This window comes from Engystomops pustulosus, chromosome 2 (genome assembly GCF_040894005.1).
Source record: "Engystomops pustulosus chromosome 2, aEngPut4.maternal, whole genome shotgun sequence".
Classification (NCBI taxonomy): domain Eukaryota; kingdom Metazoa; phylum Chordata; class Amphibia; order Anura; family Leptodactylidae; genus Engystomops; species Engystomops pustulosus.
Window position 1 is genome coordinate 55,448,734 of NC_092412.1, and position 27,230 is coordinate 55,475,963.

Consider the following 27,230-nt stretch of genomic DNA (forward strand, 5'->3'; position numbering starts at 1 on the left):
GCAAAACATGACTCTTCTCTGTCTGTTTTCATATGACTTTGAAGGAGATTTCTCATAAAAAAAGGAATTCTAGAAATGCCATTTCATAAATGGGGTCAACAGTGGTGACAGTGTCCGTTTAAGGCTGCATCCAGATGGCCGTTGGGGGACATATATATACAATCAAGGTATATACTTCGGATATACGCCCTCTCCCCCCCACCATAGACTGGCAATGGGTGCATGGCGCTGTATAGAGCGGTACGGTGCCGCACGTACCGCTCCGTACCCGGGAGAAAGATAAGAAAATATCTTTCGCCAGAATACGGCACCGGGCGCCATGTTTCTCTATGGAGAGGGGCGGGGGCGAGCAGTGCTCACCCCCTCCTTCTCTCCTGGGCGCCGACGTGTGCCCGCCGTACTACGGTTCGGCGGGCACATGTTCGTCTGAATATAGTCTCTCTTTAATACTGTGCTGTGAGATGGCATCACATAAGGGCACTACTCTGTAGTACAGAGATAGGGATGTAGGGACTGTGCCGCTGGTGTGTGGCTCTGTGCATGGTATGTGTATTTAGCATTCAGGGGTATAGGAAAGATTGGTGATGGTTCAGTACAGAACTCCCCTTCTAATTTACTGGTAATTATTGTTATTGTATGGAACCAGCATGTGAAAAACATATTCTCTACTGTAAAAAATATACAATTTTCTGTGTTTAGAAATGCATTACCGGGAAAAACTAAGGTTGATTATCAAAGGCAAAACTGTTTATCCATAATCCACAGTTTATGCTCTTAAAACCGAAAACATAAACCTCACGGCTAAAACTCCTGCAATTTAGTGGCATTGAACTGTAGTGCGTTGTATCACTAACACACGCCTACCCCCTCTGATCTGTGTTTATCCAAATAGCAGCATGCAGCCCCACAGCCCATTACAGCAGCACTGGTAACACTGGGTTAACCCTTCCTGGCCCAGCTGTAGATACTAGCAGGCCACATAGGAGGTTTCCATTAAAATGAGTCATTGCACTTGGAAAAATGTCCATATGTGTAAATAAATGATAGTCTAAACGGTGCAAAATTTATTTTTACAGTTGCATGTTTTCCCTTTATATTCCGAGCCAAATACAAAACAGGGTCCAAATTTACAAGCGCTTCATTGTATGGAGAAACATGGCGCATAAATTTCCATTATTTCAAACGCTAATGTGTTCCAGTAATAATATTCCTTCTATAAGACTTTCTTTATAAGGATATCCAGTAGACCGTGCTTTCGGCCTCTTCTTGGCTCAGTCTATTTGGTTAACTCACATGCATTGTTCCTATGTGTTCTCCATATATTTCCTATGTCTGGTCATCCGGGATCTCCAAAGTTACCGGAGCTTATGCAGCAATTCTGATTCTACAATCTTTTCTTTTTGGCACCTATAGGGTTGCTTGTCCCATAATGGTGATAAGGAACATACTCACTAGCCCCACATCACTTAGAGAAGGGGCAGGGGACTGTAGGGGGGTGGAGATTTAATTTTAAAAAGTGCTCTTGCAGCGATTGGCCCCCTCTTCAAGGGGAGGTTTGGGCGGGCCTATGGGGGCCCGCCCCGGTGGTTTATAAGTTATGTGGGCACGTGGAGGGGGCCTCTTTCCTTCTACCCTCAACCCAGAGAAGCTGTGGCCTACCCACATACCCACAACAAGCACGGTGTGGTTTCCCTTAATGTTCGGTTTGGTGAAAATGGCGTTTTTCCTGTGGAAACGCTGGGTCAAGAGCGGAGATTTTAACATCATGGTTTATTTTGCTAAGTCCCTACAGTCTCACTAGCCCCACATCACTTAGAGAAGGGGCAGGGGACTGTAGGGGGGTGGAGATTTAATTTTAAAAAGTGCTCTTGCAGCGATTGGCCCCCTCTTCAAGGGGAGGTTTGGGCGGGCCTATGGGGGCCCGCCCCGGTGGTTTATAAGTTATGTGGGCACGTGGAGGGGGCCTCTTTCCTTCTACCCTCAACCCAGAGAGTGTGAAGTCTCCCACCCACCCTGCCCTCCGGTTTAAAATTTTCTTTCAGGTATTTTTCTCGTCAATTCCTTTTTTCTGCCGGTTGTTTCTGTTTCTTTTACAGAAGTCACAGCTTTGGCGGTCTGTCACATGCCCGAAGGCAAAACGGAGGTGCCCTCATGATGTCTGCCGGCCAGCAGCCGCCATTCGGGCGAAGGTTTTGTTTCAGAAGAAACGTAGGGCCCGTATGGGCAGAAATTTTTGTGTTTTTTGGTCGTTGGTTTTGAAGTTTATACTGTTATTTATTAAATTCAAGGTTAATTATAAAATAAAGCTGTGGCCTACCCACATACCCACAACAAGCACGGTGTGGTTTCCCTTAATGTTCGGTTTGGTGAAAATGGCGTTTTTCCTGTGGAAACGCTGGGTCAAGAGCGGAGATTTTAACATCATGGTTTATTTTGCTAAGTCCCTACAGTCCTCTGTGCTACATTGTCAGTGCCCCAAATGTCATAGGGCGGTTCCAGCAGCTGCTTGGAGTGGTATGGACAGAAACAGTGGTGACTCGGGATCGAGATGAACGCTCCAAGTGCACCACGGTGCCAACTGATCTGGGCTGCAAACAACGGATCTGTGGCACCTTTTCGAAATCTGTATGTCATCTGTGTGTAATCCATTGCTGTGTATTACCATATATATACTCGAGTAAAAGCTGACCCGAAGCCAAGGTGCCTAATTTTACTACAAAGAACTGTAAAAACGTATTGACTCGAGTGTAGCCTTGGGTGGGAAATGCAGTCGCTACTCCTTAATAAGATGTCCAGAAGCCTCCCCTCATTAAAAAAATGTCTTAGCTGTAGTGTCGCCCTCACTAATGAAATGTCCACAGCAGCCTTCCCTCACTAATGAAATGTCCAGCCATGTCCCCTCTGTATTGAAATGTCCATCCATGCCCCCTCTGTATTGAAATGTCCAGCCATGCCCCCTCTGTATTGAAATGTCCATCCATGCCCCCTCTGTATTGAAATGTCCATCCATGCCCCCTCTGTATTGAAATGTCCAGCCATGCCCCCTCTGTATTGAAATGTCCAGCCATGCCCCCTCTGTATTGAAATGTCCATCCATGCCCCCTCTGTATTGAAATGTCCAGCCATGCCCCCTCTGTATTGAAATGTCCAGCTGTGCCCCCTCTGTAGTCAAATGTCCAGTTGCGCCCCCTGTGTAATCAAATGTTCAGGCATACCCCCCTATATTCAAATGTCTACCCTTCCCCCGTCTATAATGAAATGTTCAGCCATACCCCCTCTGAATTCAAATGTCTACCTGTGCCCACTCTATAAAGAAATGTTCAGCCCTGCCCCCCTATATTCAAATGTCTACCCTTCCCCGTCTATAACGAAATGTCCAGCCATGCCCCCTCTGTATTCAAATGTCTACCTGTGCCCACTCTATAATGAAATGTCCAGCCATGCCTACTCTGTATTCAAATGTCCAGCTGTGTCGCACCTCTGTGAAGTTTCCAGCAGCAGTTGTGCTCCCTCTATATTGAGATATCCAGCAGCCGTGCCCCCTTTATAAAAACAAGCTTAGCACTCACCCCAGCCTTCCCTTCTTCCCACATCTACTCTAAATAATAATAATTCCTTTATGTATATAGTGAGCACAGATTATGGAGCGCTGCACAGAGCTTGCCAAATCGCTCCCTGTCCCCATGGGGCTCACAATCTAACCTTACTAAAGTAAGGAGTTCGATAACGCTAACAAACACTGCAGCGCTGTACAATTGAAAACGCCGGACCACGCTGTATGAGGTCGGGGGTATTCATGAGGGGGTGGTCCGAGGCGCTGCCTCTCCCCCAGACCGCCCTCCTACTCCATAGGCCGGCGGTGACTGCCAAGCTTCAAGCAACAGTCACTGCCCCTTACAGCGTGGTCCGGCATTTTCAATTCTACCGCGCTGCAGTGTCTTTTAGCGTTACTTTAGTAAGCAGCTCCTGGTGCCATTTTTAGAGGTGACAGGTTCTCTTTATAGCATTTCTTTCAACTTTAATTTTCTGTAGAATATATTGTATATATGATGTGCTAATTCAAAAGCCAAAAGTGCCCCCCTCGCAAAGTACACACTGAACTCCCTAAAGACCTCTAAGAACAATGCCAGAGGTCTTCCATATTACAAATATAGGTCCTCATCTTAAGATAGTATCACAGTGACCTCCTAAAAACTACTTGCCAAAAAATGAGTGAATGGAGGATTGTGGAATTGAATATAGATTAATAGGCATGTGCGTACAATTGACCTATGCTATAGGCAAGGGGTTAAGTCTCCCATAGAAAGTGGAAGTAAACTAAGTAGTCTATGGGTGCCCCACCTATCTAGCCATGCTACCTCAAATGACCACATAATATTGCTGTCCCAAAGAATAGGACCTCCTAGTTCCTTGGTGTATTTGTAGCACTGTATTCTAGCATCCATAGCACTGTATTGTGGGGACAGTATTAGACACAGTGACACTGCAATGTCACATAAATTTGGATAGAAATATGGTGAAGAGACATAACACAACTGTTGAATAGGAAAGCAACATTCAGCAACTTTGGCCAACCGTTGGCGGATAGACATTCGCTTAGGAAACAAAAAACCTCACAATATATTATTAGCTGCATATGACTTCAAGAGGAAATACATCTGGAAAAAAAATCTATTAAACAAATCACACATTTTTATCTGATTACATGTGATTTTGTTTCAATGACCCTCTCATTTTAACATTATACATCATCCTGTCAAAATTCCATTACTAAAATAACTCATCTCTTGACCCATCCTGAGCCGCTAACTGCTGACCTGTCTCTAATCTTCTCTTGTCTTCAAACTCTTGGAACACTTGGTTTATTCTCGCCTTATCTTGCTGTTAACTCTCTGTGTGACCCCTTACAATCTGGTTTCCGCACTCAACAAACAGCTCTTGCTAAAGTTGCCAATGATTTCCTGACAGCTAAATCTAATGGCAACTACTGATAATTCTGGATTTGGCTACAGCATTGGACAATATAGACCACCAATGCCCACTTCGGATGCTCAAATCTACTGGCCTCATGGACATTGATGTCTCTTGGCTTTCTTCCTATCATTACATCTACTTTTTCATTTGCTGTTGTCAGGGATTAGTCCAAGGTCCTTTCCTTACTTCTGTCTACACAAGACTCAAAAGCTTTTTTGGCTTTCAAAACCATCTCTAGCCTGATGGTCAAATCTTGACTACCATATAGTTGTTCCCCTCACTAGACTGTCAATCCATCATGGATGTAGCAAGCCCTATTCTGAATGCAATTTCAGAATGCAATTTAATACATTCCCAACGTCAACTGTATGTATGTCAGGAGATGACCCCTGCTTTGATCCTGTAAGACCTTCATCCTGTGGTGGTGCTCTCATAAGTACCACCACAGCATACGAGAGGTTACATATACTTTAAGTCAAAGTTACAAAATGGCTCCCAAGTGGGGAAATTATGGGAATTATTATCCTACCTCCTTCTGAATGCTCATTGCAAAAGCTATCCACTAACACATGTAAATATCCAAGGTGATAGCTAATTGCCTTTCCTGTTGGATCCTACAGAGTTATCAAGAAATAGACATCATCTGATCAGGGAGTAGAAATTTTTGGGCAATGTAAACAAAAATAGTGTCGCTGTCATTGGAGTCATGGATGTCTGTATTTAACTTCTTTTGAATGGCATTTTATAGGGTCACCGGTCTGTTACTATTTCCAATATCCAATTTATAATGACTAGATTTTTTTCATAAGTGTCTCTGTTATAGCAAGACACTAAAAGCTGCGTGACCTCCCTTCTTAACGTACAGATTACAACGTGCTTATAGTCATACACAACCTTCTCCAACTCGGCACGTGAAGGCCTTGAGCTGAGTTCCATAAAATTCCTGTCACCTCTCCAACTCCACTTCCAGTTCGTGCTTCTGCTCATCTTAAAGTGAGTGTGCCTGAAATATCTAGTTAATGCCTTCCTCTTTACATTACCCTACATCTTTATGAGCCATAGGCTGAACAGCAATGGAATACACACATCTTTGCCAGTCATTCACCTCACAGCTTTGGGTAAAATGTTGGCACAAACTCATGTCAGCTTCCAATCCTAGGTCAACGCTAAGTCTGAGAAGCATTGCTGTCCAAGTGGAAAGCGGTTATGCACCATCTGTTTTGTATGTACTATCCAGATTGTTAGCTGTGGAAGCATGAAATGTTTTCCATAGTTCCGTGGATACTACTATGCAGGAACCTTCCTTTGTGTCAAAGATTCAGAATGGAGACGATCTCTTTAACACAGAATAGACTGAGATGTGGAGATATCTCCTGGTCATCACTCGTGGGTGCTGCAGAATGTGCCCAGGTCTCCAGAATAGTCACAAACTGGCCATGGTGAACCCGTAAGGGTTATGCATGGTCAATAACACTCCCAGAAGTTATTATTATCAATAAAGATGTCTGGATATGAGTTAGACATCCAGGTCCCTGGTTTGCTCTTCTGACCAACAGCGTGCATACTCTCTCTGCCTCTTTCTGCCTCCTAAATACTCGGCATGTGCACTTAGCCAATTCCTACCACTGGAAGTTGCTCTGCTGCTGTTCAACAAAATGGGATCCTGATTCTGAATTGCTAACTGACACCGGTCTTCAGGATCTAGAACCTTGCCTTCCTTGAACTGGCTACCAACTACACTGGAACTACTTTAAGAATTTGCCCCTACTACTTTAAGAATTTGCCCCTCTCCAAGTGGTGACCCTTTTGCATTTGAATCCAGATCTCTGTATGGGGAATAAAGAGTGAATACAGATGGTGTCAATAAGATAAGGCTCAAAACCATAGCGGTGATCATCCTGTAATCTGTTTCAAAAGGGAACAGGCTTCAGTATATAAATGTGGGAGTGAAACAAGATGAAGCCGACATTGCTCTACATTAGGGGTAATTGTTTTCTTACATATCACAGATATATATATATATATATATATATATATATATATATATATATATATACACTCTACATATTCTGTATCATTTAATGAGTATGTAGAGATATTTGGTATTTACATGTCAGTCTCATTGGGGTTATATATTTAGTCCCACATTTTATATTCATCACATTGACCACGTGTGCACCATATGGTAAAGACAAGAACATAGTGAATGCAGGGGGCCTGAGACATCATTAATTTGTGTGGCAGCAAATGCATTTTCTTGGATCATCAATTAACATGGAGTAAAGTGGGTCAAAGGCTAATAGAGCAAAAATAGGCATGTAACCTTCTGGGGAGCTGACCATTGTATCATATCAATCACCAAATCGGAATTTGTGGAAAAGAGCTGTTTGTTCCAAAAATGATTTTGTGGTTATATTTTTTGTTTCATGTTTTAATAGTCACCATTACATTGTCCAAATTGTTTTGATATTCTTTCTAAAACTTCATAGCAATACAGTGGTTACTGCAAATCCAGGTAAATTTTTGCTAGAATCCACCACATTTACCGGCTCTCTGCTCATGAATGTTGTTTTTGTCCATGGGCTACCCTTTAATTTAATGGATAGCACACAAAAGTATTTGTATAGGATCACACACATAGGGGCACATTTACTTACCTCTCTGAGAAGTTCACCCGAAGTGCATTGTTCCGGCGATAATGCACTCTGCCGCGATTCACTAAGATTGTGCACCCGATATCCTGCATGTGTCGCTTCCCCCGCTCAAGTCCGCCGGAGTTCACCTTCTTCTTCCTGGTGCATGTAAGTGCATTGTCTTGCGACACAATTTTAAAGTTAAATCCCGTGCTCAGTCCAAATCCATTGGATCGTCCGACGGCCTTCGCATAAAATCCGGCACATGCGACACAATCCCCTTCTAAATACCTGTCCCAGCCGTGAAATAACGAAAACGTCAGGAAGTCCGATGGAAATGGGATCCGAGGACCCTTAATAAATAAGCCCCATAGTGTTAAGGTGGACAATCTCATCAGATCAGACGATCAGATATCTGAGTTATTTCTAATTCGTGTGATCTCATTCAGTTTATTTTCAAGGACGGTTATGGGTTTGTGTGATTTGTGACTGGAAGTTTTTGTCCATGACTATGTCCCTGGTTTCTGATATTACACAGTGACACAAAATGTTTAGTCTTCCTTAGTTATTTTCCATGGCGTGCTGCGGCTCTTTGACAGTCAGGGCAGAGTAATATAATAAACTACTCTAGTGAAAGAAATAAAATCCTAACAGATACCATGTAAATCAATTGGATATGAAAGGATATTTTACAAAACAGATCAATGTATAAAGGGGTATTCCCACGAAGACAAGTTTCTTAAATATACTCAGGGTATCAAAATAACACATTCTCTAATTCACTGTTATTAACAAAAATACAGCATTTCACAGATATAAGTCCAACCTGTCTCTATCAGTCCTGGTGTACAGGATTGTGGATTGTGGACCACCATCTGCATACTACTGTGGCACGTAGTCTAAGGAATTCCTGCTCTTCACCCTTAACCTCTGCTAAGAGGTATGGTCTTTCCTGTATGGGAATTCCTAGTTTGCAGCGCCCTTTACCGGATCAGATTTCCAGCTGGTCTACTGGTATACCGCACAGCTGACGACATTGTAGTCATGGTTCTAGTATTTTTATGGTGTCCCTGCTTGTATGTACTGATAAGTATTTCATTGTTACACTAATAGTAAATAATAGTAAATAAATCTTTTTCATCAACTGCAGCTGATAATAAATTGTATTCTAAGCATAGTTAATGTCAATGTCTACTATATCATTTTATACCCAGATCATCCACGCATGAATGTTTGAGCTCAGCAACAATAGACCTATAAATAAATTATGCAATAGAATAAAAGTTGCCTTTACCATGTATCAGTCCACAGTATTTTCTTTAGCCAAACCATAGGGTAGACCACTAATATCTGAATGGTGAGGGTCCGAGACCTACTACTCATATCCAGCACAACACAGAACACAAAGCCACAATCAGATGCATCTGAGCTCTGTGTAATGGCCATGTGCCTAAAAGTGAACCTTTTTAACTTGACCCAATAGAGAACTACCAGTATACTGTGAAGAAGATTCATTCCTTCCAGATCATGTTCTTTCATGGTTGCATCATCCAGAAAATCAACTTTGAAGTGAGCCATAAATTGGTTGTCTCGGAGGCTGAGAGTTTAGAACTAAAGCCAAGCTCTCTCCACCTCAGAATGTCCCCTCTGTTGGCTTTGACAACATTTTCACAGACTTAAGGAGAACCTGTTACTGGTGTCCCTGTATACAAGGTCATCAAGTAGGAAGCATTTTGAGGTGAGGAGAGCTTGACTTCAGTCATTTTAAAAACATTACAAAATCAATTTAACATCTCACTGCAAAGAATTTTCTGGATCCTGCCACCACATTGGGTCATGAGCGAAACATGATCTGGAATTTTATCAGTAATTATCAGTAGATCAATAGAAAAGGGGTGATGAGAGGAAGATTTTGTTTTGCTTTCTGTTTGTGCATTTTCAGTGTTCTTTTGAGACATAAATGTCCAAAAAATGTTGGGTTTGTATTTTCTTTGTGTATATGTAATTGAATATGTGTCTGATATTGAGAAGTTAATGTATCTCTTTACAGTGCAGCAAAACATGCAAAGTCTGTGCGAGCATTAGAAATAAAAAAAATGTAAAACAATTATATATATATATAATATAAATAGGAATAGGACTGTATACTTATTGTTACACTATACCTTATTGTTTAATGTTTCCATTGACCGTGTTATTGCTATGTTATGTCATATAATATCATGGCATTGGATACATAAAGATTTATTGTTATTATGACTCATTCTGTGTATTAGTTATAGCGCCAGTGTTAAACTGCTTTACTATGATTATTACTCATATATACTCATATATATTCGAGTATAAGCCAACCCGAGTACAAGCCAAGGCCCCTAATTTCACCACCAAAAACTGGGAAAACCCATCGACTCAAGTATAAGCCGAGGGGGGAAAATGCATTGGTCACAGCTTCCCAGTATATAGCCAGCAAGCCCCCAGTAGTATATAGTCAGCCCCCAGTAGTATAAAGCCAGCTCCCAGTAGTAAATAGCCAGCCCTCTTTAGTATATACCCAGCCCCCTGTAGTATATAGCCATCCAGCCCCTTTTGTATATAGCCTGCCAGCCCCCAGTAGTATGTAGCCAGCCCCCAGTAGTATACAGCCAGCCCCCTTTAGTATATAGACAGCCAGCTCCTTGTAGTATACAGCCAGCCCTCAGTAGTATACAACCAACCCCCTTTAGTATATAACCAGCCAGCCCCCTGTAATATACAGCCAGCCCCCAGTAGTATACAGACAGCCCCCTTTAGTATATAGCCAGCCGGCCCCCTTTAGTATACAGCCATCCCCCTGTAGTATACAGCCAGCCATGCCCCATTAGTAGCCAGCCATCCCCCTTTAGTAGCCAGCCAGCCACCTTTTTAGCCACCTATTAGCCAGACAGCCCGTCAGTAGCCATCCCCCTTTATTATTCAGCCATCCCCCTTTACTGTACAGCCAGCACCCTTTAGTATACAGCCAGCCCCCAGTTTGCCCAGTTGTGCTGAAAAACTCGGCTTATACACAAGTATATATGGTATTAGCAGTCAACTCAACAGTTAGGTATAAATGTACACACAAAACCTGAACATGAAACCTTGTTTAAAAGAAAATCATACCTAAGATGAAAGGGTAGAGGACACCTTCTAATGAATTCTCAGCAGGGTTTACAGCACAGTCTCTAATTTTAATAGTTTCACCATGTAAACGGAATAACCTCAGACCTGTCAAGTTCAACCTACATGAGTGACATTTTATTTTTGTTGGAACTAGAGCGAACTACATGCATGAAGATCTTTAACATGTGAGGGTATGTAAATGCGAGGCCACAGAGGTTGAGCGGCTCCTGCATCAAAGAGGTGTTTTACAGATGATCGGTTACCGCATCTGTTAAGTCTAAGTCTCCTGATAAAGTTCATTAAAGCGTAGAATTCAGCCATATTTTATGGGAGACTAAACTTGAATAAAAATGACTGGTTTCACAAGAAACTTTTGGGGTTTTTTATTTTTGTATTTTGCAAATTCATCTTCTTCAAATTTGCAGCTATTATTTTCAAAAGAACCAAAGATTGTATAGAATCTCCTTCAGCTGTCTTAAATCTTATATAATGTTCCTCTATACAGGACAACTTTTATAAGTCCAAACAGTGGATTCAAGATGTCCTTGAATATCTGATGGATATTTTTTGATCGTAATCTTTAAAGGAAATCTACCATCAAAATCAAGAATGGATAAACCAGGGACACTTACTCTAGATCCAGGCACCATAAATGTGGTAATCTTCTTATATGTCTTATCCATAGCCTCCTCTCTTCCAAAATCCACTTTTAAAAGTATGCTAATAAACATGAAGGGCTCTGGGGGTCTTACCAGAGCCCCACAGTGCTGTAGATTCATTGGGGCTTATGTTCTAAGGGTCCGCATTTAGAAGGGCTTTTTGTCGCATGTGATCGTATTTTGGCGCATTAGCACGGCTTTGACGAGACACAAATCAGGGGGGGGCAGGCCGTCGGACGATCCGACGGCTTTGGACAGCGCCCGGGATTTAACATTCAAAATTGTGTCGCAAGCCATGCACTTACATGCACCGGGAAGAAGAAGGTGAACTCCGGTGGACCTCAGCGGGGAAGAGACACATGCAGGAAATTGGACGCACAAACTTAGTGAATTGCGGCAGCTCAGTAAATGTGCCCCATTGTTTTCTGGAACTTCTTCGGCTGCGGTGATATTACATGAGGCAGAGGGTTGCTGAAGTACTGATTGAGCAGAGGGAGAGACAATGTAACAGCCTGTGAATCTGCAGCACGGAGTGGCTCTAGTAACAGGACCAGGACCCCTTCACGTTCATCAGCATGATTTTAAAAGTTGATTTTAAAAGGAATGATTACATGCATAACAAATAAAAAATTATCACTGGATCTAGGATTAAGTGCCCCTGGTTATTTTGCTGGATTTTGATGGTAGATTTACTTTAATAGGTTTGTACCAAGCCTTAAAGAGGTATTCCCATCTGGGCATCCACATTTAATTTAATTCATTTTCCATATGTAAACATTTCTTCAATTGGATGTCATTAAGAAAAAAGTTTCTGTGTGAAGATAATTTCTCATAAATGTAGCCATGTTGTCCCCTAGAAATGAGATAGCTTCCTCAGATACGACCACTCCGCACTCTGGCAGTGGTGGCCAGACTTGCGCTATTGAGTCCTGCCTGAACACCTGGCTTCAGTGATCATTACCTCAGGACGGCTGTGGGACATGCAGTAACTCCCGGACATTTCATATACAAAAACCTTTTGTTTCTTTGGGCAATCTCTCCGGCAGAGGTGGCCGTATCCAAGGACACAATCCTGTTTCTAAGGGACCCTTTGACTGCATTTATGAGAAATTATCTTCACACAGGTAAATTTTTTTTAATAACATCTAATTGAAGAAATGTTTATACATGGCAGATAAATGAAATTGAATGTGAATGCCGAGACGAGAATACCCCTTTAACCTGGTCAGTAAAAATCTGACTCCTTCAACGCCCACTGTTCATGTGCAATGGGGTCTTGTTCTCACTCATGAATAATGTGGCAAGTTGGGTATCTTTCCTGCAACTTCCATTTATGGGAGTTCCTAAAGTTGCCAAGCACTGTACTTGGTGATGGAGATTGCTGAGCTCAGTTATTTCTGACACTCACAGTGCAGTGAATGGGTGCCACAGATTGGCAAAGAGAAGGATTCAGTTGTTGCATTTCAAGGCACCAGACCCTTTAGTTAGGCCAGGGGCATAACTTGAGGGGATGTTGAGGTTACAGTCGCACAATGGTGTCCCGGTTCTTATGGGTCTGAAAATATGTTCTGTATGCATGTGTAGGGGCCTTGTACAAATTTTGCCTTGGGGAGAAGCAGCTTCCCCTTACACCTCTTTGAGAGGAAACAAAAATCCCCCCTTGAATGAATGTCAACTACTAAGAGTATTGTGTATCACTCCACACAATAAAATGCAATCATAATACTGTACTATATACACAATGGGGCTCATTTACTAAGGGCTGCACTTTCAGGGGGGTTGGGACCTCGGACAATCCGACGGATTCGGACAAACCGTGGGATTTAACTTAAAAATTGTGTCGCAAGCCATGAACTTACATACACCAGGAAGAAGAGGGTGAACTCCAGTGGACCTGATTGGGGAAGCGACACATGCAAGTCGAGTGCAGGATCTTCATGAATCACGGCAGAGTTCATTCTCGTCGGACAGTCAGAATCGGGGATGGCGCAGGGACCGGGTAAGTAAATGTGCCACAGTTTTATTTTATAGTCTTACTCCATTAGGGGCTAAACTGGAAAGGACACCAGGTTATGTAAGTCACAGCTGTTGAGCATGAAGGTGAAGTGTCTGGGTGAGAAAAGGACCACATACATTCAGTACATTCTAGATTGTATCATCACATGCCTACAATTTTTTTTGCATTGTTATTTAAAGTTAGTTATACAAGAACTAATAAATAGTATACATATAGTCATGATGTCTCCTGCCCTGTACTAAATATCTAATAAAAAATGTGAAGAAGTGAAGTAAAAGTGCATGTACCGGTAAGTACCAGGGACCCAACAAGAACCCAACATCTGTGAAGAGCCAATCCAATGAGAACTAAGGTGAGGATAGTACTTACTTCATATGTGACCTCATAATAATTTATTTTTGTAGAGTATCATGGGCAATCATCTTGCAAGCTTTATATCTTATTTGTAGCATTATTATTAGTCTACATGATTGTACATGGTGACCTATCCTGGGACATGATATCATCTTTTGTGATATCCCTCAGTTTATCTTTGAAAACTGCTATTATACAGCAGTACAACTATCCCTATATTGTTATTTCCAATACCTGAAAAGTTCAGTCCATTTGTAAAGTTAACTCCCCATCTATACATACAAGTTATAGCAGCTCAGCCACACCTCCAGGAATCATTTATTTGCTGGCTGTGTTAGTTCCTAAAGATAATTCTTGAGAGAGGAATGAATGAGGGGGTTGAGAGAGACACTGTACGTGATTTAAGAAAACAATTAATGCAATAGTAGGAGAGGTAGGGGTAAGGTGGCAGTAGTATGATGAAACAAATAATAAAGTGAAGTGAGGGTACCTTTCGGTATTAAACGTTCCAAAAATCCATGATACACTTACCCATAGTCATGGTGAGGGGCAGACTATGGGCAATCAGTCGGGGAGCCAAATAAATTACCCCAATTATAATGATAATGTACTGTGCTGCGATTCACTAAGATCGTGCGCCCGATATCCTGCATGTGTTGCTTCCCCGCTCAGGTCCGACAGAGTTCACTATATTTTTAGTGGTGCGTGTAAGAGCTTGAGCTTGCGAAACAATTTGAAAGTTAGATCCCTCGCTCAGTCCGAATCAGTCGGATCGTCCGACGGCCCGCCCCTAAATTTGTGCCACATGGAAGCCAGCGCAGCTGCAGCAGAAAATGATTGTGCGCACCAAAATCCCAGTGCAGACCCCTGATAAATACCTGTCCAAGCCATGCAAAACCCGAAAAAAGTGCAAAGTCTGATGATAGTGCAGTATGCACCTAATAGACAAAATGAATGGCATTATTGACACCCTACAATCACAGTAATAACTCTGACCTGTCCCTCCTTGGATCCACCCTCATGACAGATGTCCTAATTAGAATACAATTGGTAGATGGCCTTATAAGCATAACTAGTCATTTTTGTAAATGAGTAAAATTTGTACCAAAATTATGGAAGTGATTGCCCAGGAACGGTGGATGCTGGGGAAAAAAAACCAAACATTAACATTCTGCAGATTTGTTTCATCCATCTAAGTAGAGTTTGCAGAAAGCCATGTGTTTGGCACCAGGACATCCTCATACAGATGAACGGAACTGATTTTCATTTCATAAACTTTCTACAGCAAATCTGCCACATGTGAAATGACCCTGGGAGGGATTATCATCACAGGGAGAGGGTAATGGTTAACCTGACTCCATAGACCGGACAGTGAAAGCTCCTCTTTGTGCGCTGCCAGTGACCCTAGGAATATCTGATATTATATAGAATAGTAAGCTGCATAGGATTTCCATCTCATACCAGTGCTACTATGCATCATACACAACAGGCATCTGTTATGGGGTAGGGAAAATAAATAAGCACAATGGTTTCTCAAAATCAGGAATTCTGCAGGATGGAGAAGAATAGTCATCTCTGTTCTGTGTGAACCTACATTTCCTTGAACCCTAGTACATTATCAACCTATGTAAACACATTCCTGTTGTTGCTTTAACCTCTTAGTGTACCCATATGTGTAGTCTGATGCTGAGCATGAAAGAGCCCTTTATTAGAGAAAGTGTCACTTTTGAGTGATGGATTTTGACAGATAAAATGTGCAGATATTTGTGATGTTATTTACATGATATTAAATATCATCACTAATTCCATGATGCTACAGATTGTATAAGGGGCTTCACATACTCGGCCTGAGTACAGATGTTTTTCCAACTCTGTTCTCTGTATTTCTTGCACCCCAATGCAGCGGATTAGTCGGATTCCTGAGTGTCAGACCCAGATGACCTGATGTTTTGGCTAAATTAACCAAAAAACCCATTTAATTACACCAAAATGGTTAACACACACTTTTTATACTTCTGCTATGATGAAACTTTAGAGACAATGTAAGACCGAGTAATATCATCAATTCATGAATAATAATAATAATCTTTATTGATATAGTGCCATGATATTCCGCCCCATTTTACAAATCATAGGGGACATATACAAATATTGCAAACAGTCATATGGAACAATAGGAGTGAGGGTCCTGCTCCCAAGAGCTTACAGTGACACAAGAACTTACAGTCTATGAGGATGAGGGGGTGACACAAGAGCTTACAGTCTATGAGGATGAGGGGGTGACACAAGAGCTTACAGTCTATGAGGATGAGGAGGTGACACAAGAACTTACAGTCTACCGTATGAGGATGAGGGGGTGACATAAGAGCTTACAGTCTGTGAGGATGAAGGAGGGGGCACAAGAGCTTACAGTCTATGAGGAGGAGGGGTGGACACAAGAGCTTCCAGTCTATGAGGAGGAGGCGGGGACACAAGAGCTTACAGTCTATGAGGATGAGGGGGTGACACAAGAGCTTACAGTCTATGAGGATGAGGGGGGGGCACAAGAGCTTACAGTCTATGAGGATGAGGGGGTGACACAAGAGCTTACAGTCTATGAGGATGAGGGGGTGACACAAGAGCTTACAGTCTATGAGGATGAGGGGGGGGGGCACAAGAGCTTACAGTCTATGAGGATGAGGGGGGGGGGGGCACAAGAGCTTACAGTCTATGAGGATTTATATAATGAATGTAAACCAGAAAGTGCATCTACAAGGCTCATCTTATTTATGTTATGCATGTATTTGCTATTGACTATTCATGACTTTCTTCCCCAAATACAGCTGCTGTTTTTGCTAGTTTTATGCCTGGTATTAATTACACGTCCTTATTTAGGAAATAGAGCTAAGCATTAGCAGCACTCAGCTGTCATTATAATGAATTAGCACTTGGGAGGTTTTTATAAATTTGGAAACATCCTTCCATTAAACATATACGCTATAATCTCTGAGTGTAGCGCTTTTTAGTGTAATAGTGTTATTTATGTGTCCGCTGCTGAATTTCAGAACATCTGTCACTGCATTTTGAGTTAAGTGAATATAGCAGCAAGTTGAGCATATGCCTTGCCAATTCCTTCTTCCGGGCAGTCTGGAGGTAGCCAAGTGCTGTGCCACTTAAAGATGCTATCCTGGAGTCAGGGGAGTAACTTGAGGGGGGGTGCAGAGGGTGCAATCGCAACCGGGCCAAGGAGGTTTAAGGGGCCATAAGGTGTCAGTTTCCCATATGAGAAGACTATTACTATAAACCATACATTATAGTAGGGGGCCTGGCACACACTTTGCACTGGGGCCCATCAGCTTCAAGTTGCGCCACTGCCTGGAGTATCTCACTGTACCCAACCTTATACCCCAGCATCAGCAAGGGTTTATGAGAGATCAGGGAGGTAAGTTCTAGTCTGGACTTGGGGGAGGCTGTGGCATTTGATACAGTGCCGCAAAAAAGGTTGGTACATAAAATGAGACTACTGGGACTGGGAAAATTATTATTGGGGAAAATAATTTCGGTAAGTAATTGGCTTAGTGAAAGAAAAAAGAGGGCCATCATTAATCTCACATTCTCAGATTGGATTGATGTTACCAGTGCCACAGGGGTCAATATTGGGGCCACTTCTCTTTAATAGTTTTTATTGATGACCTTATAAAGGGTTTACACAGTCAAGTTTCAATATTTGCAGATGACACTAACTTCTGTAAAGTAATTAATATCAGGGCCGATTGTAACGTCCGTGCCTTAACGTTGCTCTATCCGCAGTTGGCAGAATAGATGGCATTTATTTGTGTGTGAACTGTGGCTTAGTGTTTGGATTAACTGAGCCCCCCCTGCTCCTTGCATTACTGCCCTGCCCAGTAAGGGTTTCTAGCCTGATTGACAGTTCCCCCAGTGTGCTGCTGGAGGTGTGTCCGGGAACTGCCTTATATACCTGCCTGCTCCCATTAGACATGGCTGGTTATTTCAAGTCTTACTTGTGTATCTGGTGCTCTTGCTATCTTGTTTGGTATTCTGTGTTTTGTATCCGATTCTGTACCTTTGCAGCCATCTTGGTTTTAATCCGGTTTGTTTGTCTCCATTTGTCCGCCTGTATCTGTTGTTTGTCCCTCAGTATCGTTTACCTTCTAGAGTTATCGCGCTTTCTCTCTCTCAGTCCTGTGTTAGTATTCTGTGCACCAGTGTGAACAGTGGTTTATTCCTGTATTCCGGTTACCATCCAGGAGCTGAAGACGAAGTAAGCCTTCCCTATCATCTTGTAGGGTTGCTCAGTTAGGTTCCTGATAGCGGGTTCGCCCGTAACAGGGAAATCAATCTGCTTTAAGCAGGGCCTTAGCCTGCAGGGACGTTGCAGGGTGAGTTCGCCACCACTTACCTGGTCTGACAGCTAGCGCCAAGCCTGGTTGTGGTTGCACGGTTGCTGGACAGGTACCAACACCGATATTATTATATTACAGAGGGGTTTTGTGGAAGCTGGAGAAGTGGGGGGAGAATTGGTTGATGAGGTTTAATGTAGATAAATGTAAGGTTATGCACTTGGGCCATGGTAACAAAAAGTGCAATTATATTCTAAACAGTAAATTACTTGGTAAAACTGAAGCTGAAAAAGGCTTGGGGGTATTGGTGGATAGTAAACTTAATTTTAGTGATCAGAGCCAGGCGGCTGCTGCTAAAGCAAAATAAACTAATAGAATGTATAAGGGAGGAATAGATTTGTATGATAAGGACATCATTTTGCCCTTCTTGGTCAGACCACACATGGAATATTGTGTACAGTTTTGGGCACCAGTGTATAAAAAGGACATAGTAGAATTAGAACGGGTGCAGAGGAGAGCAATCAAGATTATTACGAGGAGCTATGTACAAATACATCCAGGCGATTATGGAACTCTCTGCCGCAGGAGGTTGTTTATGGCAGATTCTTTGTACATGTTCAAAAGAGACCTGAATTCCTTTCTGGAAAGCAAAAATATCACAGGTTATGGGGAAAAAGTATTTATCTAAGTCTTATAGGTTGAACTTGATGGACTTGAGTCTTTTTCCAACCTTATATACTACGATACCATGAACAGACCGCCAATCTCCTAATCAGGGGCTGTCCCAGTAGTCAGACCCCTACCAATGGCTATGGCAAAATGTTATATCTTTGGCCAACCCATTTAAATGAGTTTACTGTTTTATTTTTTTTTCCAAGAAGACTACGAAGATTTCTCTATAATTCTCAATGTGATTTCCTTTGGCCCAATGCGGCTCCTTGTCTTGGGAAGTACTGCACATAAACACTGACTGATGGTTTGTGACATTGACACAGCCTCAGAGGGAACACTCTAACTCAGACACAGAGGGGGGCATGAGGTCATTAGGTGCTAAAGGGAAGGAAAGAGGTCATTCTATGAAGATTAGACCTTTATATACCCTAACTTGAAGCATCACTATAATAGTGTTTGATGATCCAGAAGGAAAAAAATTACCCTTAAACTCCAGTTTATCACATGGTGGAAAGTTTTATTCTTCACTCTCGTCTGAAATTCAGAAAATTTGTGTTAGTAATAATGCCAGGAATACTGTGGTTAACTCAATTTAGCAATTTACAGATATTTTGAAGTCATGACACAAAAGGCAAGAATACAGTATGAGAAAAATACTTCCCAAGACTTGTAATACTAAACCAAAGTATACAGGGTGTAACAAAAATGATCAATCAAATACATATACATCCATTATAAGTATCAAAGTAATCCAGTTCTAAAATTACATGATAGATATTAGATTTACTTTGCCCACCCGGGCGTTGCATATTAAAAATGCTCAGAAAGAGGTGATTAACCCCGGACCACCACCACTACCAAAGCACCCTGATGTACGTTTCGCCTTCGCTTCCTCAAGGGGGTGTTTATTTAATGTAACCCAGGAAAACCTGCGTTACTGATCGCGAAAACGGAGGTCAGACTCCTCGTCGCTCTGTCAGACTAATGGCGCAGATGTCTGCGCATGACCGTTCTGCTCCATAAAATCTTTATGGAACTGATAGAAATTGCCGAGTGCCATGCTCACCGATCTCCGTCAGCTCCATAGAGGTTAATGGAACAGAATGGTCATGCATGGCCATCTGCTCCATTAGTCTGACGGAGCAGCAAGGGGTCTGACGGACCCCTCGTTTTTGTGATCTTTGGGGGTCTCATTACTGAAACCCACATGCATCAGCAAGTTAGGCTCTATCCCATGGGAAAACCCCTTTAAAAACAAGTGCATAAGGATCTAAAAGAAGTGTGAATCCTTCCAGAGGGGGCACACACCAGAATGTCAGTGTGCTTGGTTTACAATCCTTCATCCTGGTGGTAGATTCTTTAAAGGGGTTTCCCATGAGACAAGTTAGACCCTATCCACAGGATAAGGCCTGATCGTTGGGGGTCTCAGTGATGATGATCACGAGAACGGGGTTTGATGCTGTATGGAGCTGACGGAGACTGACTCAGGGTGCAATGAGGGGTACGATGGGGGTATATCGGACACCCCCATTCTTGTGATCTGTGGGGTCTCATCACTAAGACCCCCACCGATCATGTGGGAGATAGTGAAATAGTCTGGTTCCAACTTCAGAGCCCTTCAAGCTAATTAACATGACTTAAAAAGTTGATTTTAGAAGGAAGGAGGCCATGGATAGCAAATATAAGAAGATTATCACAGTCACACTGCCTGGATCTATAGTTTCCCCGGTTTATCATGATGGATTTTGAGGGTAGATTTCCTTTAAAGTATTGTATAAAAATATAGAATAAAATGTACCAGGTGTCCATGATTAGTTAAACCGGCTCCTGAATCCCTTTTCAATAAGTCCTCTTTAAGATTGGAAGTCTACAGTAGCTCCAGTCAATCCCTAAATTGGAGGTGTAGTTAATTTTTTCTGTCTGAGATTACTAATATGGGGTCTATTCAGGACAGCCGGCGAGATGATCATTAATCCTAATGACTGGAGATGAAATGACATCACTAAATGGACAATGTACAGAATGTCTCTTTAGATCTGCTTATTACTGCTACTATTGTTTCTGCTATCATTAACAATATCCTTCTGATAGGGGAGAAATTCACAAAAATCCAGTGCTATGTTGGCAGCCAGAACAGTGGTGTGTATGAAGCAGCCGGTCAAACAAGGACAATCCTCAGTCATGCACACTCCAGCTGGTAACATGGCTGGGAACCAGCGCCGTCATATAGTCATTACAATAGTGATAGAGAGGTGTTCACTCAGCGGAGCCAGCGCAAGACAGGAGAGGAGATGCTGGTGTAAGTCAGGTCTGTAGCACGTGCTGGTGTCTGGGATGTGTCACCCAGATGAATACAGGAGGAACTCATCCAATAATCCAATAGCAGCAGCAGAACAACAACAAAAAACTGCTTAGAAATGTGAGAATCAAAGCCGAAGTCTGAAGAGAAAATACAGTAGTAATGTAACACATAAACACTTCAGTTCTCACTATTTTCTCTCTAGTTCAACGCAGGACAAAGGAAATCATCCATCAGAATTAAGCATGATAAACCAGGGACACTTACTCATAGATCCAGGCACTGTGACTGTGGTAATCTTCTTATATTTGTTATTCATGGCCATCTTTTAAAATTATCCTAATGAGCCTGAAGGGTTACCCTAGCCCCTCTGTGTTGTAGCTACAGAGGCTGTTGGTGTTAAGGAGCATTTCCTCTCTCCCACTGTGTGATTATTGAGGCTGAGATTACAGGAAGGGCAGGGGGGAGGCTGAGACTGAAAAGTGCTGCTGTAGTGTAACAACAGCCAGAACACAGAGGGCTTCTATAACACGCCCATAGCCCTTCTGTCTTATTAGCATAATATTAAAACTTGATTTTAGACGTAAGGAGTCCATGGTTAACAAATATAAGAAGATTATCACAGTCACAGTGCTTGTCCCTTGTTTATCATACTTGACTTTGACGGTAGATTCCCTTTAACCACTTAACAACCTGTGATGTAATAGCACATCGTGGGTCGGCTGCGGGTGCATGGAAAGGGCTCACAGGCTGAGGCCTCTCCATAGCCGGTAAGTCTTTGCTGCATATTGCAGCAAAAACTTACCATTAACATCCGCGATCGGTGCTAGCAGTGGTCCGTGTATGAACCTGCACATTGCCGCCGGCATGGGCGCCACCATCTTGTTGGAGATCGTCGCTCCCCCTGACGTCATCGGGGAGCAGTGACCCATTGCCATGACAGCCTCAGGTCTTCCAAAGACCCGAGGCTGTCTTGTTTCAATCCAATCCATTGATTACAATGTGCAATTTATTTGTATATGGTAGGATCAATTGGACAACCTAGGGTTACAGTACCCTAGGGAGTCTGAAAAATAGTAAAAGTAAAAATTAAAAAAGTTTAAAAAATAATGTATAATAAAAAAACCTAAAAATTCAATTCACCCCCCTTTCCCTAGAACTGATATAAATATAAATAAACAGTAAAAATCACAAATACATTAGGTATCACCGCATCTGAAAATCTGATCTATCAAAATATAATAACGTTTTTTCACTGTGTTTAACCCCATAACAAAAAATAACAAAATGGCACTTTTTTGCCATTTAGAAAAATATTTTAAAAAATCAATAAAAAGTGATCAAAAGGTCGTACAGTCCTAAAAATGGTAGCATTGAAAACTTCATCAAAAGTCGCAAAAAAAGATACCACACACAGCTCTGTACAGCAAAGTATATAAAAGTTATTAGCGCCAGAAGATGGCAAAATAAAAAAAAAAAACTTTGTACACGAGTTTTTAATCTTTGTAAATGTATGAAAACATTATAAAACCTATACAAATGTGTTATCCCTATGATCGCACTGACCCAAAGAATAAAGTAGACATGTCATTTGTGGCGCACAGTGAAAGCCCCCAATAAAGTGTAATTTGTTACGCAGAAATCAAGCCATCACTGAGCTCTTTACGTGTAAAAAAAAAAAAGTTATAAATATTTGATTTTGGGGAGTGAAAAATAAAAAAACAAAAAAGGGCGAGGTCCTTAAAGGTTTAAAGGACATCTACCACCAGGATGAAAGACTTTTTGCAAACGAGCCTGAGGGGCTTCAGGTTCCATTAACACCTATGGAGACTGGAGCCCTTCAGGCTCATTTGCATACAGTCCTTCATCCTGGTGGTAGATGCCCTTTAAAGGTCAAATAGAAGTTCATTTATTTGATTAAGTTTCATTTATTGAGTTTCTGTCCTCAAACATTTATGGTTAAAGAAAAAAAATGTAGCCGGATGTTTAAAGGGAAAACAGCTCATTTAGAAAACCTTCTTTATTTTCCTATAAATCTGACAGCGAGGAAGTGTCACTTTTGGACAGGATGGGTGTAGTATTTTTACTGCCTTTATCACATTTTGGTGGTTATGTAGATATTACTATTTGTGAAGAGCTTTCATCAGCAGTTTTATTTTTTTCCATCAGAATAATGGAGCTGTTTCAGCAATGAACTGCTACAGCACAGGACAAGGAGACAAGTCTTCTGCTACCATCCCCTCCACAGATTTAAAGCACATCTACCCTCAGCAGGAAAAGCTTGGCAGAGATCAGTAGTCTAAACCAGTTTATGGCTTGTAATATTCATTCTCCTGTTCTTCTATAAGGGGTGTTTGTACATTGACAATCCTCTTGGTGTTGGAGGGTTGAGACCGAGCTGCTCCCCTTATTTTCTCCATAGAGCTTCTATGCGATGAGACAACAGTGAGCTCTGTCTATCTTACTAGCAAGGCGGAATTCACCAGATAATTTCAAAGTGAAGAGTAGATGAGGAAGGAAGAATATAGGATGATAAGAGCCAAAGTAAGTACATAAGGAAGTGCTCTGATTAGATGTATGCCGTTTCTTGAGTGTAATATTACATATTCAATTCTACTTTTCATAAAAACTGGGAAAGCCATCTATTGGACATTTCGGGGGATATTTATCAGGGCTTTTGGGCCACATCAGTGGCATAGAAGCCTTGAAGTAATTGCATATGCTAGCTTATTGCTATTGCTTGCAACTATTTTCCTCAACCCGCCATCCGCACGCCAGTGGGGCATGAAGGGGTGAGAAGCGGTCTGCGTGTTGGGTACAGCCAGAAGTGGGCCAATGCGAGATGTTCCTGTCCTCGCGGCTGCGCAGATTATGGTTATGTGAACTAGATACAGAGATACAGACAGTTAACTAGCACAGCTGGAAGTGTGAGTTACAGATCCAAATCCCTACTATTTCTTTAATTATATATATCTCTAGCTCTTAGAACCAAAAATCTGATACAAATCTGTTTAGCCATAATTACACCAAAGGTATGGTTCAATGTACAATAGAGCCCAAGATTGGAGTATCTGAAGTGGTGCTCGCTCTTCATCCTCTAAAAGTGACCCATCTCAAGAAAAAGGTGACTCTTCTCTGCTCATTTGCACATGACTTTGGAGGAGATTTTTTATAGGTATTATTTAAGATAAAAAATGGAATAAAAGATATTTCATGCCTTACCAGGAGGGGGGGGGGGGCTGTAAGTTTAAATGACAACATGAGGGATTTTTTAAGAATAATATATATTTGCATTTTAAGTGCTGGATGTGTGGCAGATAAATTACAAGGTGTGAGATGGAAATCAAGTTCATTTTCTTAGATATGCCACCGCTTTGAAAGCAACATGTACTTTTTCATTTTTGTATGTCACATACCCAACTTCAAAGTGGTTTTGTAGGCTGAAATAGAACAAAGTTCCAGTGAATTGGACATTGGTACCTTCAACATAGCTTAGAAATAGGGAAATCTGAGTTGTTCCCTCATGTGACTAAATCTATGGCACTAAATGTTTTATACAGAGGGCACATTCTTCATCCAGAGCAGACTGTACCCAGCACTTCATTTTAATAATTAAAGAAAATAACAGCATTCCTACATCATGATCCCAAGTGGTCACAAAGCAACCTGGCTCCAGTAATTCCATGAAACAATCTGCCATGGGATTATAATGTTCCACCAAAGGTCTCAATCTAGGAGCACGCATAAATTACCAACATGACTGGGTCCTGTTTATAAAGGTCAAGATTTTTGTTATTCACCCGTCTCCAGGAATTATGGTAATAACATTGAATTTATTTATAAAACTTTGCCGAATTCCTTTGTAGGACAACCCTGGCTGCAAACATTGACCTTTCCAATGTCATTCATGCATGAAGTGTATAGTGACCTCACACTGTCTGACACCGAAGAGAGGTCATCAAGGGGCAGTCATAAATAACGGGTGCCAAAGAGCCTCAATATGGGTTTGTAACAGGGATTGTCACAAATATTGAAATCACCTAATTACAATGATTATGAACTATCCTACACGTGATATCACACAGCTCTGATACTATCTGTGACAATAAGATGTCATGCACCTGTGTGACATCACAGGACTCGGCATATTCCCTGCCATACCCCACCCCTACCCCCCTCCCCAACGCTGGAGTGACCATATCTCAATTAGAGAATGCAACTAGACTATATCACTTCTCTCTAGCTCCTACCCTATCCCTCCTACCAACCCCTCACCCCTAATACAAACCAGATCAACTCTTCAGATCTTTACAAATGTTATATGTCTTAACTTGTGAACCTGTAATTATGGAAGTAGTACACGTCACTCAATGTTGGTGGTATGGGTGCACAAGTAGGCTGCAGCACCTCTCAATAAATCTTGAAAAAAACTTGGCACTCCTGTGATACTTGATTTGCATATTTTATTATGGTGAATCGGCAATCCAAAATTAATGCAACCTTTCAGTCTTATAACATAAGACCTTCTTCAGGCACGGATTGCTGGGCTTGCGGTGGTGTGAATACGGTTCTATGACCGTTGTGGTGCTTGGGGAGCTGTAGAGCGTGGGAGACCCCGCTGTAGGTTGGCTGCGCTCAGCGGTTGGCTGCGCTTCCCCGTGCTAAGTTGCGCAGGTGCGCGTGTGCCGGAGAGCTCGGTGACGTCACCGGCTCTCCAGCGCTTTAGAATCCGGTGCACGCACGGGCGCGCGCATGGTGCGCCGTGCCCAAGTGTGGTGCACTGAGTTATAAGTTAATATAACTTATAAATCTGCCATAGGGGCTTTGTTCCCCTAACAAAAATATGCTCTGGCACAAGCTCACCCTGAGCTGGTGCCATGTATATGTGTATAAAACCTACCACTTTTAAGTGGTAGGTTTCCTTTAAGGGTGCTTCTCGACGTATAAGAAACGAAACAGCGTTCAAATAGGTGCAGACCCACCCCTGGTGCACCAATAGCCTAATTTCTTAAATATATACTGTATTTTAGAGAAACGTATGCAGCAGTTGCAAAAACAAGGCATAACTGCAATACTGTCACAAGTATAAAGGTGGTGACTGCCCTTAGTTAGTTTTACCCTTGAAGTAATTGACCAATGATGTGTTATTTATGCTCCAGGGCCACCCCTTAGGTCAAGTGCCACTGATGCTTTTCTAACTTTAGTGAAAACTGATAATGACACTTTATCTGGTGAGTGGTGACAGTGACTCCAAGTGCTCAACACCTCATCCAACCCAGTATATGCAACAACGGTTCTTAATATATTTTCTTAACAATTATAACCTTCAATTCATTTAACTGATCAAGCAGAATTTAACTTTTCAATGAATGAATCATTTCTGACAACTGACTGAAAACTGTAGACTCTGTATGTCATACGGATTTTGACAATATTTTGTTGCCAATGGAAGATCGCTCTATGTTCGGTCACATTTACGTCCATCTTAACAAAATGAATCTGTAGTGACCAAATCAATAACCTAAACATCAGTATAAATTAATTGTATGTGGTAAACCCCTTCATTATTAAAGAGGACCTGTCACCCCCAAAAATACCCCCACCAAATATGTTCCCCCTAATCCTATCATCAGCCCCTTTATATTTATTGCATTTTTATTAAAAGTTTTGTGTGCAAAGTTTGTTTTAATCGATCCGACCTCTTAACAAATAAGAGGTCGGATCCTCGTACAGGCCCCCTGGCTGTCGGCCGTATTCATGAGGGGGCCGGCCAACAAACCCCCTCCATGCCCCTGTCAGACGGGGACCTGTAAGAATAGTTGGCAGCAGCCCATATATCGCGCAATCGCTGCTGGTTCTCTGCAATGTGGCAGCACTGACAGCGGCTGTGCCGCGCTGTGCTTATTCACAGAGCCGGTTGAATGTTTGGCCAGCGCTGTGAATAAGCTCAGCGCGGCCCAGCGCAGCCGCTGTCAGTTTGTCGCTGCAGGCACTGCCAGTGCGCTGCATCACAGTGAACCGGCAGCGATTGCTCGATATATGCGCTGCTGCCGGCTATTTCCACGGGTCCCCGTCTGACAGGGGCGTGGAGGGGTGTGTCGGCTAGCCCCCTCATGAATAAGGCCGACTCTTATTTGGTAAGAA